The 20,296-nt window shown below is 47.7% G+C and overlaps 1 protein-coding gene across 1 annotated transcript in view; it reads right to left on the bottom strand.

The window, feature by feature from the left end:
• The window catches only part of PNOC (prepronociceptin), a 50,592-nt gene extending 30,672 nt beyond the window's left edge, over window positions 1-19,920 (bottom strand). The window contains exon 1 of the mRNA XM_083432801.1: window positions 19,727-19,920. The gene's annotated coding sequence lies outside the window, so the exon portion shown is untranslated. The remainder of the gene's footprint in view (window positions 1-19,726) is intronic.
• Between the last annotated feature and the right edge of the window lie 376 nt (window positions 19,921-20,296).

The raw sequence follows: 20,296 nt of genomic DNA, 5'->3' as shown, positions 1-20,296 counted from the left end.
TCGGTCCCTGCTCCTGCCAACCCAGCAGTTCGAAAGCACGTCAAAGCGCAAGTAGATAAATAGGTACCGCTCTGGCGGGAAGGTAAACGACGTTTCCGTGCGCTGCTCTGGTTCGCCAGAAGCAGCTTTGTCATGCTGGCCACATGACTCAGAAGCTGTACGCCGGCTCCCTTGGCCAATAAAGCAAGATGAGCACTGCAACCCCAGAGTCGGCCACGACTGGATCTAATGGTCAGGGGTCCCTTTACCTATAAGGTACCCATTTGACCAAACTGCGGGAGGCAGTGGAAGACAGGAATGCCTGGCGTGCTCTAGTCCATGGGGTCACGAAGAGTCGGACACGACTTAACGACTAAACAACAACAAACAACAACAAGGGACCCATAGGGGTCATCTAGTCCAACCCCCTGCAAAGCAGGAATCACAGCTCAAGAATCCCTGACAGATGGCCACCCAACCTCTCCCATGATGGAGGGTCCACCACCTTCTGTTCCACAGTCAAACAGCTCTCGCCGTCAGATAGTTCTTCCTAATGTTTTGCCAAAATCTCCCTTCTTTTAACTTGAATCCATTGGTTCCTCTGGAGCATCAGGAAACAAGTTCGCTCCATCTTCCATGTGACAGCTATGTGAACCACAGAATCATAGAATCATAGACTTATAGAGTTGAAAGAGACCATCTAGGAATATGCAGCCATCCCATACGGGGATTGAACCTGCAACCTGCAACCTTGGCGTCATCAGCACCATGCTCTAAAACGGCTATCATAACACATTGCACCATGCCTTTCCTATGGGGACATGCAATTTGAGGGACACTCATCTTGATGGAGACCATCAGATCAAAATGACGGAATCTCATTGCCAAGGTAAAGGTAAAGGACCCCTGGCTGGTTAAGTCCAGTCAAAGGCACTATGGGGTTGCGGCGCTCATCTTGCTTTCAGACCGAGGGAGCCGGCGTTTGTCCACAGATAGTTTTCCCGGTCATGTGGCCAGCAGGACTAAACCACTTCTGGTGCAACGGGACACCATGACGGAAGCCAGAGCGCATGGAAATGCCGTTTACCTTCCCGCCGCAGTGGTACCTATTTATCTACTTGCACCAGTGTGCTTTCGAACTGCTAGGTTGCCAGGAGCTGGGACAGAGCAACGGGAGCTCACCCTGTCCCGGGATTTGAACCGCCGACCTTCTGATCAGCAAGCCCAAGGGGCTCAGTGGTTTAGACCACATGCCACCCGCATCCCTCGTTGCTACCAAAACCCCTGGCTCCCCTATAGGACTCTGACCACTCTGACCACAATGGCTGTTATGCTCTAGCCATCATAATTCTGGTGCATTGCAGGAGGTGTATGTGGCGAAGCAAGCTGTTTCCTCCTGGAGCTCATGTCACAGGCTGAGCTGATACACGAAGGTGTTTTTGTTTTTTTGCAGGAGACACCACTTCAAGAAAACATTTCCCTGAACCATGCAGTGCAAGTTGTGGCCCAGAGGGTAGGCAGTGGATATGCTGGGCATTCGCTTGGCATCTCGCTGTCAGGGCTGGGTTGAAGGCCACATGGATGGAAATATACTTCACAACATAATTTCCCTGTAAGGGCGGCCAACGTCAAACAAAAGAGGAGACGGTCCTCCGGGGAGATTCTCCTTTGCCCGGTCCAATTCAATTCAATGGAGCTTAGAATCATAGAATCATAGAATCATAGAATCATAGAATCATAGAATCATAGAATCATAGAATCATAGAATTGGAATAGACCACAAGGGCCATCGAGTCCAACCCCCTGCCAAGCAGGAAACACCATCAGAGCACTCCTGACATATGGTTGTCAAGCCTCTGCTTAAAGACCTCCAAAGAAGGAGACTCCACCACACTCCTTGGCAGCAAATTCCACTCTCAAACAGCTCTTACTGTCAGGAAGTTCTTCCTAATGTTTAGGTGGAATCTTCTTTCTTGTAGTTTGGATCCATTGCTCCGTGTCCGCTTCTCTGGAGCAGCAGAAAACAACCTTTCTCCCTCCTCTAGGTGACATCCTTTTATATATTTGAACATGGCTATCATATCACCCCTTAACCTTCTCTTCTCCAGGCTAAACATGCCCAGCTCCCTTAGCCGTTCCTCATAAGGCATCGTTTCCAGGCCTTTGAGCATTTTGGTTGCCCTCCTCTGGACACGTTCCAGTTTGTCAGTGTCCTTCTTGAACTGTGGTGCCCAGAACTGGACACAGGACTCCAGGTGAGGTCTGACCAGAGCAGAATACAGTGGCACTATTACTTCCCTTGATCTAGATGCTATACTTCTATTGATGCAGAACTCCTCCCAGCCAGTCCGACCTGTTTCCTGTTTTCAATGCAAAGCTGTCGGAACGGCGCAAAGAACGCTCCTCTCTCTCTCCCCCCCCCCCCCCGAAATTCATAAATATTTCATGACCGGTCGTGGAAAAAGACAGCATTTTGGGGGATAATGCGCCGTGAAATGTAATGTTCTCTCCCCCACCCCTAGTTACCAAGAAACAGAGCGTGGCTGCGGTCACAGCCCGTATTTTAAATACATCTCATCAGCCAACCTGATGCAGGCAGAGCGAAAGCAGCAAGCGGCGACAGCGGACGGCTTGTTCTCTTGCTCTCCACTTAATAATAATAAGAAGAAGAAGAATAATAGGAAAAGCACGCAGGGATTCAGCCGGACCAAGGCAGGATAGCTGGGAGCACCTGGATGGTTTATTTGCAGCATCCACAAGCTACTTAGAACTTGGAAAGGAGAAACTGAGGCACGGGAACTGGGCTGAAACGGGCGGACTTCTTCTCAGCTCCTACCAGTGGCGTAGCGTGGGGGGGCAGGGGGGGCCGGCCGCACCGGGCGCAACATCTGGGGGTTAGGGTTAGGGGGCGCAAATCCACGGGTTAGGGGGCGCAAATCCACGGGTTAGGGGGCGCAAATTATTTGCCTTGCCCTGGGTGCTGACAACCCACGCTACGCCACTGGCTCCTACAACCCCAAAAGGGCAGCTGTCAGGGGTTCAGGAGCAGAGGCACAGGGAAGGGAGGAAATGGAGAGCGAGGGGGAGGAGTCCGAAGGAAATGTCAGCGATGACAGCGGTCCGAGGTCTCTGAGTCTTTCCAGTGAATCGGATGATTCACAGAAAGGGGCTCCCATGGTCAGGGCAAGGGGGGTGCCTAGGGGGACACCCCAGGAAGAAGGGGCCAGAGGGGACTCAGAGAGCAGCAGTTGGAAATCCGGACCAGCGTCCACACCAGAGTGCAGTAGGGGGGAGGAGTCCCAGGCATCGGGATCAGGCGGCGCGCTGCCAGCGGGAGAACATGAGGGAGGATTGACCACGCCTCCGTCGGGGAGCGAGGAAACGGTCAAGAGGAAGGTTGAAGGCTGCGCGCGTGCGCCAAGTTCAAATGTACAGGAGGGCGGCACTGTTGGCAGCCCGGATAGGGAGCCAGGTCCTAAAGCCCGCCGAAGAGAGAGGGAGGAGTCAGGGGGGTCAACGTCTGCGTCGGAAGAGTCCAGGAAGGAAGGAACCCCGGGGGGGTAGCAGGACCCAGAGGAGAAAGGAGAGACGGAAGAGGTGGAGTAAGGCTAGAGTCTTAAACTGGTGTACAGGGGGCGGAGATTCAGATGGAGCTTCGCCGGTCTAGACCCTAGACGTAGAGCTGGGGCGCTGCGGCTTGAAAATGGAAACTGTACTTCAATAAAGACTTTTGTACATTACTACCGGCTAGCGTTGGTCCTCTGTGAGCTGGGACCAGGAGCCAGCTCTGACAGCAGCAAATTAGGAAGAATTTGGAGGAAGGGGGTGTTGGAGTATCTATGTAGTAAATAGGTACAAAAGCTATTTACAAAACTCCTGGAGGCTCAGCCTAGAGAGGGTGCTCTAAGGTTGTCCTAAACTTTCTTTTTATATATATGCAGAATTATTTTTATTGGTTTTTACATTTTTTTCCAAAACGACAGCAGTGTTGTATAACAAAATAAACAACATTTGGCTAATAAGCCTGAAACTTCCCTCCACACACACCCACGTGGTTTTCAAACTTATTCTCTGATCTTGCATTTGATTATATTTTCTTCTTATCAAATCCAATCCTTTTAAAAAAAAACCATTATTTTTTTAATCACTCTTAGTAACAAATGATACTTTTATCCTTGCAAAACTTCTTGCAACCCTGCTAACGATGTCGGCTGTCAGCAGTTGTCTGTCAAATCCAACATAAATTTATTCCAATCTTTCAGAAAAGTCTGGTCCTGCTGGTTCTGTATTTCCCCAGTCAATTTTGCCAATTCAGCATAATCCTGTAATTTCATCAGCCACTCTTCTTTTGTTGGTGTTCTTCTTGCTTCCATCTTTGGGCTAACTCCTAAACACACTTTCTAGAGAGGTGTTGGAGGAGACTCTTGAGAGTCCCATGGACTGCAAGAAGATCAAACCTCTCCATTCTGAAGGAAATCAGCCCTGAGTGCTCACTGGAAGGGCAGATTCTGAAGCTGAGGCTCCAAGACTTTGGCCACCTCATGAGAAGAGAAGACTCCCTGGAAAAGACCCTGATGTTGGGAAAGATGGAGGGCACAAGAAGAAGGGGATGACAGAGGACAAGATGGTTGGACAGTGTTATTGAAGCTACCAGCATGAGTTTGACCAAACTGCGGGAGGCAGTGGAAGACAGGAGTGCCTGGCGTGCTCTGGTCCAGGGGGCCACGAAGAGTCGGACACGACTAAATGACTACTACAACAAATCCCATTGAGCATGTGGGGTGAGGGTCAACACAGGCCTCTTCTGTTGAGCAGGATCCTGCAACCTTTATGGAGAAGGAGATTTACCTGGGAGAAGGGGCAGGCAAACCTGCCCATTTCTCTGTTTCTCATCCCCCACCCGCAACCTTAAGTTTAATGCTTCACATTCTGACATTAGCTTGTGGGGTTTTTTTCATTTCTGAAGCCCTTGTGGAAATCCATCAGAATTTCTGACGCTACACACTTTGGTGCGCAATCTCGCCTAATTGATATGCTTTTGGAAAGCACTTTCCCCTTAACAGAATGCACATTTTCACTAATAGATGCATTTCAAACATAAGACACTGACGGTTTTATTTGCTCTCAGAGCCTTTTACATGTTTTTCTACTGCTGTTTTATCGGTGTCTGGGTGCCTTTTCGTTTCAATGGCAATGTTTGCTTTTTGCATTGTTTTTGTATCACGGAGATATTTTTTTTAAAAAAATTAAACAGTTGACGAACGCTTTTAACCAAATAACGAAAATAAATTCATATGCACCCTCTAGCCTAGTAAATGAGCTTTTTTTCATACACGCATTACTTGGCTGCAAAATCCAGAGAAGTGCAAATCTCAAAGGCTGGCTGTGTTTCGGTTTGAATCCTGTTCTGGAAAACGCAGATTATAAGAGCAGAAGGAGAACACGCAGGATCAGGCCAAAGTCCCATCTAATCTAATGCCTCCAAGGGAAGCCCACAATCAGGATCCGACCATAAAAGCCCTCTCTCTTTTCAGCAATGGCTGTTCAGAAGCATGACTGCCTTCAATCGTGAAGGCATGAATTTGTCTAATCCTAGGTTAATAATAATAATAATAAATTTTATTTATATCCTGCCCTCCCCAGCCAAAGCCGGGCTCAGGGCGGCTAACAACACTAAACTAGTGCAACATTATAAAATTAATTAAAATCAAAATTGATGGCAACCATAAACTAAAGTTTTGTAAAGATTGCCATAGGAGGGAGTCAGGCTGCACCCTGACCAAAGACCTGGTGGAACAGCTCTGTCTTGCAGGCCCTGCGGAAAGATGTCAAGTCCTGCAGGGCCCTAGTCTCTTGTGACAGAGCGCTCCACCAGATTGGAGCCACAGCTGAAAAAGCCCTGGCTCTGGTTGAGGTCAGCCTAACCTCCCTGTGGTCCGGGACCTCCAAGATGTTTTTGTTTGAAGACTGTAAGGTCCTCCGTGGGACATACCAGGAGAGGCGGTCCCGTAGGTATGAGGGTCCTAGGCCGTATAGGGCTTTAAAGGTTAAAACCAGCACCTTAAACCTGATCCTGTACTCCACCGGGAGCCAGTGCAGCTGGTATAGCACCGGATGAATGTGATCTCGCAGTGAGGACCCTGTAAGGAGTCTCGCTGCGGCATTCTGCACCTGCTGGAGTTTCTGGGTCAGTCTCAAGGGCAGCCCCACATAGAGCGAGTTTGCTGAGCACCACTGTCTCCTGTTGTTGCAGAAATTTATGTATAGGTTGGGGGGGGTTGCCCCTCCAGCAGATGTCATGCACATGCAGCCCACTAGCAAAATCAGTCCCCACAAAACACTTCAGCGCAGTTTCTTCCTATCTATTCAAAGGGCCTCTGCTGCACGATACCAAATGTAAGAATTCACTGATAAATGTATCTGTGTACTGGCTCACAGGGAAAACTTCAGAAATTCATACATGTGAGCTCAGCTACTCAGCAGCCCCTCTGCCTGAGGGATAATCCCTGGCATCCTGGTATCTGAGTGCCAGACAGGTAGCCATTCCAGAAATAACCCAGATGAAGACAAAAGGGTGTGATGAACTTGGCTGGGAAACAGGGAAATATAAAGATCTCTTTTGTTACACTTGATGGGTGTTCGGTGGAGGGCAAGGAGAACCATGGGGTAGGGTCCAGGATGCTCAGATTACTGCCACCAGACCTCCCCTTTCATGATGCAACCGTGATGTATTAGTGATGTAGTTTGGGGGGGGGGTGTAACATGGGGATTAGCAGCTAATAAAAGTTTGGGTTCTCTTTTGTTCGGGGCTTCCATCTTGTTCCACCTGGTGGCAGGTGGGAGTCCTGTCGCGACAGTCTTCAATAAAGGCCAAGCCTACTGGCTGCTGTTTTGCTCTGGCTGGTGTCCTTGTTTTTTGTCCAAGGGAGCCCTCAGATTTCTCCGTTAACACTGTGGCAGGGAGTTCCATAGTTCAACTTTGTGCTGGATGAAGAAGTTCTCTTTTTTACCTGTTCTGAACCTTCCAACATTTATATACTTGCTAGTTCTCATGAGAAGGAGCCACGCCCACACAGCTGTATTGCTGATAGGCAGATACTCAGACCAGAGAAATGCAATTGCTAGAGAGGGCTCTGTGTGATGTCATTTCCCCTCTCCTGGAGAGGAAGGAGCATATAGTACTTCCTCTTCCTCTCTCTCTCTTCCTTTGACCAACCCTGAGCAGTGCCAGATTTACATATAAGCTAAACAAGCTATAGCTTAGGGCCCCACTCTCTTGGCCCCCCCCCAAAAAAAAATTAAAGGAAAAAACCCTGGATGTATATTTCCAAAATATAAGATAAAAAACAAATAAAATAAAACCTACATACAGCAAAAGTGTTTTGTGTTGTGTAGGCTCCTATGATGTAAGTAATGGGCCCTGCCTGCTAGCCTGCTCCCTAAAATATCATTGCTTTGCTCATTTCTATATATAGGGTGCCGACATTCTGCATGGACTGGTTGCAGGGCAACATGTGCAAATGGCTTCAGATACGTATTAGGTCCATCAATTACCAGATAGCATATATTCAGCACAAAAAACAGCGACAATTGGTTGTTGACAAAGGACAGCTGGACATATAAAGGGCCCCATTACCTTCAGGAGCTCAGGGCCTCATCCAGCCTAAATCCGGCCCTGATCCTGAGGGCAGCTGTGCCCTGTACTTGCTATAGTTCCAGGCACATGCCTGAAGCTGGTCATACTGCAAATATAAATATTTTGCCTGCATGGATTTTACTGCTGTCATTGCTGTGAACCAATGCAAGACTGTAAGCGATTAAATTATATCTTTAAACTTGCTTCCCAAGCTGTTGCCTGATTCTTAGTTAAGCGGGGCAAGAAGGGGAAAGCCAGCTTAGTTTGTAGCCACACTTTCTGAAAACAAGGTTTTGCAGCCTAGTTGCTTCGCTTTTAATTTTGCTGTCCAGGATAGGATTTTGAAAAACTGTTCAGCCCACACACGTGGGCGCCTAGAGAGATAAATTGCAATGAATATACCCTCTCCTATCCAGTCAAACCTATCCCACAAGGAGGGATGAAAACTTTGCTCTGTTGACTTTCTCCATGCTGTGCTTTCTTGTAAACAAAATCTGCCCTTATGGGGGACACAAGAGCCCTTATAGAGTCCTTTGCAGGTTCTCCATCAGTAGGAGAAAATAAAAGAGGCCAACCAGAGAATATTGAAAAACAAAGCAGCTAGTAAGCCTGATCTTTTTTGAACTGTTGCAACAGGGTGCTCCCCCCCGCCCGCCCCAGACGCAGGAAAGGAGGAGGACCCAGAACAAAGGTGTGCCCGTCCTTATATAGACATTTTAAATTCCCTGCCCTGGAGCTCAAGTCCACCCCTCCATACATTATACCTACATCACAGAAAAGGCGGTCTACAACAGAAATTTGAATGCTTTAGTTTTTCCTGTCTGCCAGGTTATCTGATAATGCCTTATCTGATTGCCTTTCCTGGTAGTCTGGCCATTCCTTTGAGATGGTGATTACCCAATTCCTGAGACTATGGGAAGGTTCCCTCATTCCCTCCCTCCTTGCAGAGAAACATTTGGTCAGCTTGGGAGTCAAAATGGTTTCAGGACGGTCTTCCTGTGCTGCTCCAGATGTGTAGTCCACATATCTATGTACGTGCTTGGTTGGTACATTTATGAACATTTATTATACATAAAAGACCTTTTTTTTCCCAGCTTCATGTTATAAACTTCTACCATGAGGATAATCCAGTTCATCAGCACAATCCCGAGCATGTATATTTTCTGGAAATAAATCCTACTGTGCTCAATTTGGCTTACACTCCAGGAAGTGAGGTCTGTGGGTATAGGGCAGTCTATAAATTCTATTATTATTGTTATTATTATTATTATTATTATTATTATTATTGATTGCAACCTGTGCCACCTTTAGCTCTTTGGTGATCAGGAATAAGCTGAGATGGGAGGTTAATTGTGTGTCACATTTCCCCCCAAAAAAATCTGGGGTGGGATGAGCAGGAAATGATTAAAAGCTTCCCAAGACACCCGTTTCTTATTTCAAGTGGGGAGGCAGCCTGGGGGCAACGTTTAAGCCTTGTTTATGGCGAAAAATACGGTACTTACTGTATTTTTCGCTCTATAAGACGCACCAGACCACAGGACGCACCTAGTTTTTGGAGGAGGAAAAAAATATTCTGAAACTCAGAAGCCAGAACAACAAGAGGGATCACTGCGCAGTGAAAGCAGCAATCCCTCTTGCTGTTCTGGCTTCTGGGATAGCTGCACAGCCTGCATTCGCTCCATAAGACGCACTCACATTTCCCCTTACTTTTTAGGAGGGAAAAAGTGAGTCTTATAGAGCAAAAAATACGGTAATTCTTGAGAGCATTTATTTACTTACTGTTGCCTTTGTATCTCACGTTTTCTCCAACGAGCTAAAGGCGGAGTACAAATCTCTCCCTCCCACACCTTGTTGCTCCATGTGTGGTAAATTACATTTTTCAGGATTCTGTAGGGTGGTTGTTATGAAATGGGTGGTGGTGGACACACAGCCAACATCATGGAAACAAGCGTATTAAAATATAATCAAAAGAAACCCACAGAAAGAGCTGACATTCGAAGCAACAACTCAGATATAAAAGCTCCGGTTTGTTTCTCATGTCCTCATCACTAGACACCTAAAGCATCGACGGAACGGGAAGGGTGGATTTTCAAAGGGGGGGTGGGCATTGGTAAAAGTTCCACATCTGGGAAAGGATGGTTTTACAAGAACGCGGGTGGCGCTGTGGGTTAAACCACAGAGCCTAGGACTCGCCGATCAGAGGGTTGGCGGTTCGAATCCCTGTGACAGGGTGAGCTCCCGTTGCTCGGTCCTTGCTCCTGCCCACCGAGCAGTTCGAAAGCACGTCAAAGTGCAAGTAGATAAATAGGTATCACTCCAGCGGGAAGGTAAACGGCATTTCCGTGCGCTGCTCTGGTTTGCCAGAAGCGGTTTAGTCATGCTGGCCACATGACCCGGAAGCTGTACGCCGGCTCCCTCGGCCAATAAAGCGAGATGAGCACCACAACCCCAGAGTTGGTCACGACTGGACCTAATGGTCAGGGTCCCTTTACCTTTAAGGAGAGTCCTGGAGTTTGATCTAGCTCAGCATCTTCTTCTAGCCATGCTCAAAAAGATGTGCAAGCAGGAAGCCCACAAGCAGGTTCTGAGTGCGTAAAAACATAGAATCATAGAATCAGAGTTGGAAGAGACCACAAGGGCCATCGAGTCCAACCCCCTGCCAAGCAGGAAACACCTCAGAGCACTCCTGACATATGGTTGTCAAGCCTCTGCTTAAAGACCTCCAAAGAAGGAGACTCCACCACACTCCTTGGCAGCAAATTCCACTGTCGAACAGCTCTTACTGTCAGGAAGTTCTTCCTAATGTTTAGGTGGAATCTTCTTTCATGTAGTTTGGATCCATTGCTCCGTGTCCGCTTCTCTGGAGCAGCAGAAAAGAACCTTTCTCCCTCCTCTAGGTGACATCCTTTTATATATTTGAACATGGCTATCATATCACCCCTTAACCTCCTCTTCTCCAGGCTAAACATGCCCAGCTCCCTTAGCCGTTCCTCATAAGGCATCGTTTCCAGGCCTTTGACCATTTTGGTTGCCCTCCTCTGGACACGTTCCAGTTTGTCAGTGTCCTTCTTGAACTGTGGTGCCCAGAACTGGACACAGTACTCCAGGTGAGGTCTGACCAGAGCAGAATACAGTGGCACTATTACTTCCCTTGATCTAGATGCTATACTCCTATACTCCTAGATGCTATACATAAGGAGAGATCCTCCTGGATCAGGCCAATGACCCCATCTAGTCCAGCATCCTGATTTCACAGCAGCCGCCAATCAGGTTGCCTGTAGGCAGGGCCGCCACAATACATTTTGGTGCCTGAGGCAAATGGCAAAATGGCGTTCCCCTCTCTCCCCACCAGGGAATAATGGGTGAATGAAGATCTACATCAGGAACAAGGGAAGGGGAATGAATATCTACATCTGGTAATGGTTATATATGTATGCCACTACAGCAGCAAAAATGTTGATTGCACAAAATTGGAAGACTGGCGAAATACCAACTAAAGAACAACGGCAAGAGAAGTTGATGAACTATGCAGAACTGGCAAAAATGACAGATAAAGAGAGAAAGACAACAGAGACTTTGAAAAAGAATGGGAACCATTTACATTATATTTGCAGAAACAAAGAAAGGCAATAGACTTGATGCCAGGATTTAAATAAACATTCACATTATTAGCATCAGAAAATGGTGAAATAAGATGATGCATTTAATTTTATTTTTATGTTTTTAAGGTTTGGTGTTATGTTATTAATAACTTTTTCTGTTGAGAGATAGCAAAGCGGGTGAAAATAGAAACCAACCAGAAACGCAAGCTGGGGGAAGTCGTGGAGGGGAGGGAGGGAGGAATATATAGCAAAGGTTAAGAATCTGAGGTGTATGTAATATTAAAGAATATCTACATCTGGTTCTGCAGCCCCCGTGGATCCTGCTGCCCGAGGCAGTTGCCGGACCTGCTTGTAGGAATCAGAGCACAATTCCAGCACTCTCCTCTCCTGTGGCTTCCAGCAATCAGCATTCAGAAGCATTGCTTCTGCATAATTCTGTGCTCTGCGTGAGTTAGACCATTTGCTCCCCAAGCTCAGCATTGCATACCCTCCAACATTTCTCCAAAGAAAATACGGACATTCTATTCAATAACAACAACAACAACATTTTAGTGTATTTTTCATCTTTGTTGGAAGCCGCCCAGAGTGGCTGGGGAAACCCAGCCAGATGGGTGGGGTACAAATAATAAATTATTATTATTATTATTATTATTATTATTATTATTATTATTATTATTATTACTCCACCCATCTGACTGGGCTGTCCCAGCCACTCTGAGTGGTTTCCAACAAATATAAAAACATAATAAAACAATAAACCATAGCTGTCAACTTACAGATTTGAAAATAAGGGACCAGCAGCCTCGAAAATAAGGAATCAGCAGCCAAAATAAGGGATCAACAATTACTTTGATAAAATACATATTTTGTTGCGTGCAAATGGCTTTAGATACCTATTAGGTCCATAAATTACCATATAGTATATATTCAACACAAAAAAACAGCAACAATTTGTTGTTGACAAAGCACAGCTGGACATAGAAAGGGCCCCATTACCTTCAGGAGCTTATTTAAGGGACATGATCAATAAGGTACAGCAGCGGGACATGGCGCTGGGATAAGGGACTGTCCCGCCAAATATGGGACGCTTGACAGCTATGCATTAAACATTTTAAAAACTTCCCTGGGCAGGGCTGCATTCAGACGTCTTCTAAAGGTTGTATGTTTACTTATCTCATGGGTCGTATAATTCCGTACCCTCCAACATTTCTCTGATGAAAATAGGGACATCCTAAGGAAAAGCGGGACATTCCAGGATCAAAGCAAAAACCGGGACAGCTTCTGTGAATCCAGGACTGTCCCTGCGAAATAAGGACACTTGGAAGGTCTGGTATTGCCTGCACTGCCTGGGAATGGATTTCCAGGTTTCCAAACAGCTCTGAAGATGCCTCTGGGGACTGAATGAAATGTGTCCTGGTAATGGCTTGCATGGCCTGAGTACAGTCGGGTTTTGCCACCAGGGAGCTTTTATGAGAGAGGGAGGTGACTAAATTGGCTGGCCTTTGTGTATTACTTGTAGCAGATGCCCCCATCGCTCTACCCGGACACTGAGGTCCAGCACCGAGAGCCTTCTGGCGGTTCCCTCACTGCGAGAAGCCAAGTTACAGGGAACCAGGCAGAGGGTCTTCTCGGTAGTGGCGCCCTCCCTGTGGAACACCCTCCCACCAGATGTCAAAGAGAACAACAACTACCAGACTTTTAGAAGACATCTGAAGGCAGCCCTGTTTAGGGAAGCTTTTAATGTTTGATGTATCACAGTATTTTAATATTCTTTTGGAAGCCGCCCAGAGTGGCTGGGGAAGCCCAGCCAGATGGGCGGGGTATAAATAATAAATTATTATTATTATTATTATTATTATTATTATTATTATTATTATGAGTGGGCAGATCAGGTTCACCAAAGCGAGCCAGGGGATGGAGCAAGCCTCCTAAGGAGGGACTCTGCAGCGTTTAGGTGGTGCTGTGGTCTAAACCACTGAGCCTAGGGCTTGCTGATCAGAAGGTCGGCGGTTCTGAGCTCCCGTTGCTCGGTCCCTGCTCCAGCCAACCTAGCAGTCTGTGTGTGTGGTTTGGGAGCTGCACGGTCAGGGGAAAAACAATGCTGTCCAGGCTTGTAAAGACTGCGGAGAGAATAATTGGGTGCACTCTTCCCACCTTGGATCAAATCTATGCTTCCAGGTGCCATAAGAAAGCGGCAGAGATAGCGCAGGACAGTGCGCACCCCGGAAATGATCTCTTTCAGCTTCTGCCTTCTGGAAGAAGGTACAGGGTTATAAAGACTAGGACTAGCCGCCTGAGAAACAGTTTCTACCCAAATGCGATTTTGGTTTTAAACACATTGTAAGGAGTCTGTATGGGAGTATATTGTATTTAAAAATGGGGTATCAGAGTTTTTAGGGGGCTAACCAGGTTGGGATAGCTGGCATAGCAGGCTTGTTGGGTTTTGAATGTCTTATGTAGATTTTTCAATTTCGTTGTTCTTTATGGGACAATGACAATAAAGATTATTGTATTGTATCGTATCGTTCAAGTAGATAAATAGGTACCACTCTGGAGGGAAGGTAAACGGCATTTCTGTGCGCTGCTCTGGTTTGCCAGAAGTGGCTTAGTCATGCTGGCCACACGACCTGCGGACAAAAGCCAGCTCCCTCGGCCTATAGAGCGAGATGAGCATGCAAACCCAGAGTCATCCACAACTGGACCTAACGGTTAGGGGTCTCTTTTCCTTTATTTTAGTTCAGAGAGAAGGCAAGGTAACCTGCTGGAAGTTTTTTCAAAAGAGAAAGTTGAGAGAGAAAGGTTTTCCTCCTCTTCTCAACATGTGGGCATCTCATGAAGCTAAATGCCGGAAGAGTCGGGGGCAGCAAAATAAAGTCCTTTATCCTTCACACGGCACATAGTTTAACTATGGAACTCCTTGCCACAGGAGGCAGTGATGGCCACTGACCTAGCTGGCTTTAAAAGAGGACTGGAGAAATTCTTGAAGGACAGGGCTATGGGTGGCTCCTATTAGCCATAGTTGGAGGAAGAAAGGCTTCTGAAAACCAGTAGCTGGGAACCCCAGGAGTGGTGAACGCTCTTGTGTTTGGGTTCTGCTTGTGGGTTTCCCTTGGGGGCACCGGGTTGGCCTTCCCTGAGGTTGCTTCCAGACAACCACTTGGTCCACAATTTGTTCTGATTTGTTTGTGCAAGGTAGGCAGGGAGGTTATGCAACACAGCAGCAAACAGATGCTATTCCACATTTTCCAGTTACATTTTCCTATTACTTTCCTTACCAAAAAAATCCTGTTTTTTAAAAATAATAATAATATATAATAATATATGATCATTTGAGTCCAGCAAATGGATTGTACCTTAACAAGGTGTTGGACTAGATGATGATGATGATGATGATGATGATGATAATAATAATAATTTATTTATACCCCACACTTCCCGGTTCTCAGGGCAGCTAACAACAAATTTAAAACACTTTAAAACACTTAATTATAAAACCCTCAGGGTCCCTTCCCACTTTACGATTCTAGAGGAAAGGTGGGGGGAAGTTGGCAAAGGCCATTCTTCAGTGGTAGCCCCTCTGCGTTGCAACCCCAGTGCCAATCAGTGTAGACAGTACTGGTGTCAGGCTCCTGGCTGGCTAAGTGCTGAAGCTTTTATTCCGAAAACCACTGTGCAACCTCAGCGTGGACCAAGCTGCAGGTTACACAATCCTGCGGTTCGGAGCAGAGCTCTAAGTTTGACCACTGCAGGGCTAGATATCTCCTGGGTCCCTTCTATGATAAGCTGGTAGGCACAAACTAAGTCTATGGGCAGAGCCGCGCATTTAAAGCGCACAACTCCCCACCCCACCCCAATACTGGGAACTGTAGTTTCTTGAAGGCGCCGGGAACTTTAGCTCTTTGCACTCTGCACATGGCTTCTCTAAAGCATCCCAGGAACCATAGTTTCTGCTGCAAAGAGCTAAAGTTCCCAGCGCCTTCAAGAAACTACAGTTTCTCCCAGGATTCAGAGGTAGAGGTGGGGAGTTGTGCGCTTTAAATGCGCAGCTCTTAAGGGAGTGCAACCAGTCCAGTCACACTGGGCATGGACTCCTGGGGGTACAACAACTATTAGAGTGGAGTCAGAGAACTGGGGCTGCCAAATTTTGATGTCGCCTGGGGCACCGCTGAAATCTGAGACCCCAGGGTCTGCCACTACCGTATGCTCTGCCCTCTGCCCCAGCACCTGACACGCCCCCTCGGTCCTCATTTTGGAGAGTTGCACATTTCGGGTCCTGAGAGAGAGCGCTGGGCAGGAGAGCAAGGACTCCTGCAAGCAGACAGAGGGACACGAGGGGAGTTCTGTAGCTCCATGGCAGAGCATCTGCCTTGCGCACAGAGGGTCGTGGGTTCAAACCCCCAACGCATCTCTGGGTATGGCTGGGGAAAACTCCTCCTGGCTGAAATCTTGAAGAGCAGCTGTCAGTCAGTGTAGACAAGGGGTCAGCAAGCTTTTTCAGCAGGGGGCCGGTCCACTGTGCCTCAAACCTCGTGGGGGGGGGGCGGACTATATTTTGGGGGGAAATGAACAAATTCCTGTGCCCCACAAATAACTCAGAGATGCATTTTAAATAAAAGCACACATTCTACTCATGCAAAAACACGCTGATTCCTGGACCACGCTGGACCACGCTGATTGAGAAGGCGATTGGGCCACATCCGGCCCCCGGGTCTTAGGTTACCTACCCCTGGTGTAGATGATGCTGAGGTCATTGGCCCACAGGCCTGAGGTCATAAGGCAGCTCCCTATGTCCTTAAGAGCATAGAAGCAGCAACCAGAATGATCCAGGGACCAGAGCAACTTCCAAAAGAGAAGGCAACTGTTTGGAGCATTTTCATATGGAAGAAATATGACTGAGAGAAGATGCAACAGAGGCATAGGAAATTATGTACATTGTGGATGGAGAGAAGCTTTTCTCCCCCTCCACACCAGAACACTAAAAGGCAGAGACAATCCAGAAAAGCTGAAGGCTGGAAGAAACAAATAGAAGGACTCCTTTAGCTAAGCTACAGCATGGGAGGCCACAAGGTAGTCATCAGCAACTTCACTGGGAGATAAGGCGAACAATGACTATCAGTTGTAATGCATTTGTGGAGCCTCCAGGGTCAGGAATAGTCTACCTCTAAACACCTGCCAGTAGTGATGTATGGAAGCGAGAGCTGGACCATAAAGAAGGCTGATTGCCGAAGAATTGATGCTTTTGAATTATGGTGCTGGAGGAGACCCTTGAGAGTCCCATGGACTGCAAGAAGATCAAACGTCTCCATTCTGAAGGAAATCAGCCCTGAGTGCTCACTGGAAGGACAGATCCTGAAGCTGAGGCTCCAATACTTTGGCCACCTCATGAGAAGAGAAGACTCCCTGGAAAAGACCCTGATGCTGGGAAAGATGGAGGGCACAAGGAGAAGGGGACGGCAGAGGACGAGATGGTGGGACAGTGTTCTCGAAGCGACCAGCATGAGTTTGACCAAACTGCAGGAGGCAGTGGAAGACAGGAGTGCCTGGCGTGCTCTGGTCCAGGGGGTCATGAAGATTCGGGCATGACTAAACGACTAAACAGCAACAACACTCATGTAAAAACACGATTTGCAGACCATCAGGCCGGATTGAGAAGGCAATTGGGCCACATCCGGCCCCCGGGTCTTAGGTTACTAATGACTAAACAACAACAAACACCTGCTGCTGGAGACCACAAGTGGGAGAGTCCCATTACACTCCATTCCTGTTTGTGGGCTTCCCAGATAACCCAAGCAGATGCTGGATCAGTCCAGCACCTTCCAACCAAATGCCTCTATTGGGAAACCCGCAAACAGGATCCGAGCAATTCTCCCCTCCTGTGGTTTCCAGGAACTGGGATTCAGATGGGTTTGGTGCCTCTAACTGTGATCTGAGCAAACACACCTTCTCTGACGGAAGAGTTAAGGATGTGGGCATCTCTTGCCCAGCTGTAGCCGGGTTGTGTGATTTTAGCGATGGGAGAGAGGCGGAAGGCAGCTGAGAGACAGGTGTGCTTGGGAGCCAAGTCTCTGTGCTTCCAATGGGAATCGGTTCCCAGTAAAACTGCATCTTTAGTGAAGGATTCCCCAAACTTAAAATTGCACATCAAATGCATATACAGTATGTGCGTTTGTCTTCCTTTTTTTTTTTTTATAATCCAAAACATTGCAAAGATTTTGCTTTCTGATGGAATCTTTCCATGTCAACACCAGGTTAACTAGCAGATAAGGCATGTGGTGGACACAAAGGTCTTGGGAGAAAAGCAATGACAAACCTAGACAGCATCTTAAAAAGCAGAGACATCACTTTGCCGACAAAGGTCCATATAGTTAAAGCTCTGGTTTTACCAGTAGTGATGTATGGAAGTGAGAGCTGGACCATAAAGAAGGCTGATCGCAGAAGAATGGATGCTTTTGAATTCTGGTGCTGGAGGAGACTCTTGAGAGTCCCATGGACTGCAAGAAGATCCAACCTCTCCATTCTGAAGGAAATCAGCCCTGAGTGCTCACTGGAAGGACAGATCCTGAAGCTGAGGCTCCAATACTTTGGCCACCTCATGAGAAGAGAAGACTCACTGGAAAAGACCCTGGGAAAGATGGAGGGCACAAGGAGAAGGGGACGACAGAGGACGAGATGGTGGGACAGTGTTCTCGAAGCTACGAATATGAGTTTGACAAAACTGCGGGAGGCGGTGGAAGACAGGAGTGCCTGGCGTGCTCTGGTCCAGGGGCCACGAAGAGTTGGACACGACTAAACGACTAAATAACAACGGACACGAAGGAGAAGCCTGGGAGCAGGGAACCGCTGACCAGCAGTGTTCAGTTAAACCTTCCTTGCTTTTCACCCCCCTCCTCTCTCTTACGGAATTAGCAATTAGCTTTCCTGCATGTCAGAGAACCGGCGCCAAATGTCAACACATCTAGCGGGAAGCAGGTGCCGCCGATTTAACTGAGATACTCGTAATGGGAAAGCACATTAACCTCTTTCTAAAAAACCCCCAGAGCAAACTGTAATCATGTGCGCGTTGCATTTCATCATGAGGACATCTGGAACTTTGATAGTATTTTAATGCAGTTCTGAGACAGGGAGACGGCGCGCTCCTTTGTCAACGTGGCAGGCGCACCACATTCTCTCCATAGATCTACCTGCCTATTCTTTGCAAGAACTGCTCCCCCCCCAAAAAAAACCCCTCACAGTAGAGCTGCATTTGCTACAGATCTCCCTGGTCTACTGGATGCCTGCAGAGGCGCAAGTGGCGCAATGTGCATCCTATCGTAAAATTGACTATAATCGGCTGAATTATACGGTGCAGAGACGGCGGCAGACAAAAACTGCAAACATTCAGCCGCAGAAATGCAAACCCGGAGAAGCTGCCGAGCAGAAGCGGAAGAAGTTTGTTTTGGGGGTTCAAATTTGCCCTCAGAACACAGCTTAGAACATTTATCTCTCTGCGTGTGGCCCAAAAAGCATTGTTCTTCAAACAGCAGCTTCTGGGAATAAACCTTTAATATAAAGTTCCAAAGTTTTTCAGGGTTATCCTTTTTCTTTTTGTTCAGAAATGGAGTTTTAAAATAGCTACTGTGGGATTCTGGAAGACTGAGCGTGGAATCCTATGCATGGCTACTCGGAAGTAAGTCCTGCGCCCTTCACCGCAGCTTGCTCCCAGGTAAGCGCGCATAGAACTGAAGCCTAAAGGAACTTGGATTCTAAGTTGGAGATTTCCGTAGGAAATGCGCAGTTGTCTTTGAAGGGATTATACCCTTTGCAAGACAATGGAACGGGGGAGAGCAGAAAAATTGAGAGCATGCTGTGCTTTTTGATCCCAATGGGCAGGTCTCCTGTTAACGAAATAGTTGTAAAACAAACCTTTCAGAGCTGACTGCTGAGAAATATCCACAGGAAGGAAAAGGGGGGAAAAGCAAACATTGCGACAAATATTTTCTTTCTATCTTTTTTTTAAAAAAAAGCAATATATGCATTATTTGCAAAATGCCACCTTGTTCCGGCTAATACATTTCAATACATAGAGGAATTTCCACCCGCCCTTCTCTCTCAAATTGGGTGGTTTTTTCTGTGTCCTCCACCACCCAAAAGCGTTTTTTTCTTTAAAAGGGAACAAAAAGTAGCTAGTTTATCAAAAGACAAATCCTCCTTCAACGAACCCGGTTCCAAACAATCCCTGTTCAAAGAGAAGGCGTGCTTTCGACTCTGCTGTCGGACCAAAAAACAAATGTTTAAGCGGCTGATCTCCTTGAAGGAGAGGTTAAGGCGGAGAAGGAGGTTCGCCACCGGAGAACCATAAAGCCCCCCCTCCCTCCCCAGTTCCGACCCCCCCCCCCAGGTCCTTCCCACCCCAAACCTGCCAGTTCCAAAGCTCTGGGTTGGTTTCGAGAGCATGCAAAGCCAGGAACTCACAAGCCCCGCCAAGACAAAGAGGAGAGGCTGGCAAATCACAGCTAGCAGACGCGCCTACCTGCCTGGGTGCGATGCCTGGGTTGCACTGTTCCGTCTGATGTTCGAGCCTTGCACTGTGTTCTCTGCCGTGGTGGCCCCCTCTATATGTACACGCAGGCACACACACACACACGCACAAACCTTGCCAGCCCATTAACATGTGGATCGGTGAGTCCAACCCTCTGAAGGAGCCACCTGACTGATCCACTGGCTTAGCAGCTGCGCGCCCCTCGGCACCCACCGGAGAAACCTTCCCGGAAAGTGTTTGTCACACTCCAGGAAGCTGGAACAATGGCACAGGGGCATCACCGGCAGCCCTAAAAGTGAGGCTTCCGATGGGCTCGGGCTTCTCTGGCTCTGCGATGCTGCTCGCTCAGGCATCGCTGGTGAGGTTCCCTGGGAGTCCTGTGCTTCCAGACCTCACCGGGCGCTGCCTTGTGGCGGCTCTGGTTATTTGCCCATTGGGGCCAGAGTTGCCTGCTCAGGCTGGCAGCAGCTGCGGGAGGAGGGCTGCAGAGGAGGGTCCCAGAGTCAATTCTGGTGTCTCCAGGTAGGGCTGCAAGAGACTCCTCGACTGAAATTCTGGACA

This window comes from Podarcis tiliguerta, assembly GCF_965153285.1.
Source record: "Podarcis tiliguerta genome assembly, chromosome: 3".
In the NCBI taxonomy this organism is placed as follows: Eukaryota; Metazoa; Chordata; class Lepidosauria; order Squamata; family Lacertidae; genus Podarcis; species Podarcis tiliguerta.
The sequence above is the reverse complement of the archived record's forward strand: the minus strand, read 5'-3'. Positions and strand labels throughout refer to the sequence as shown.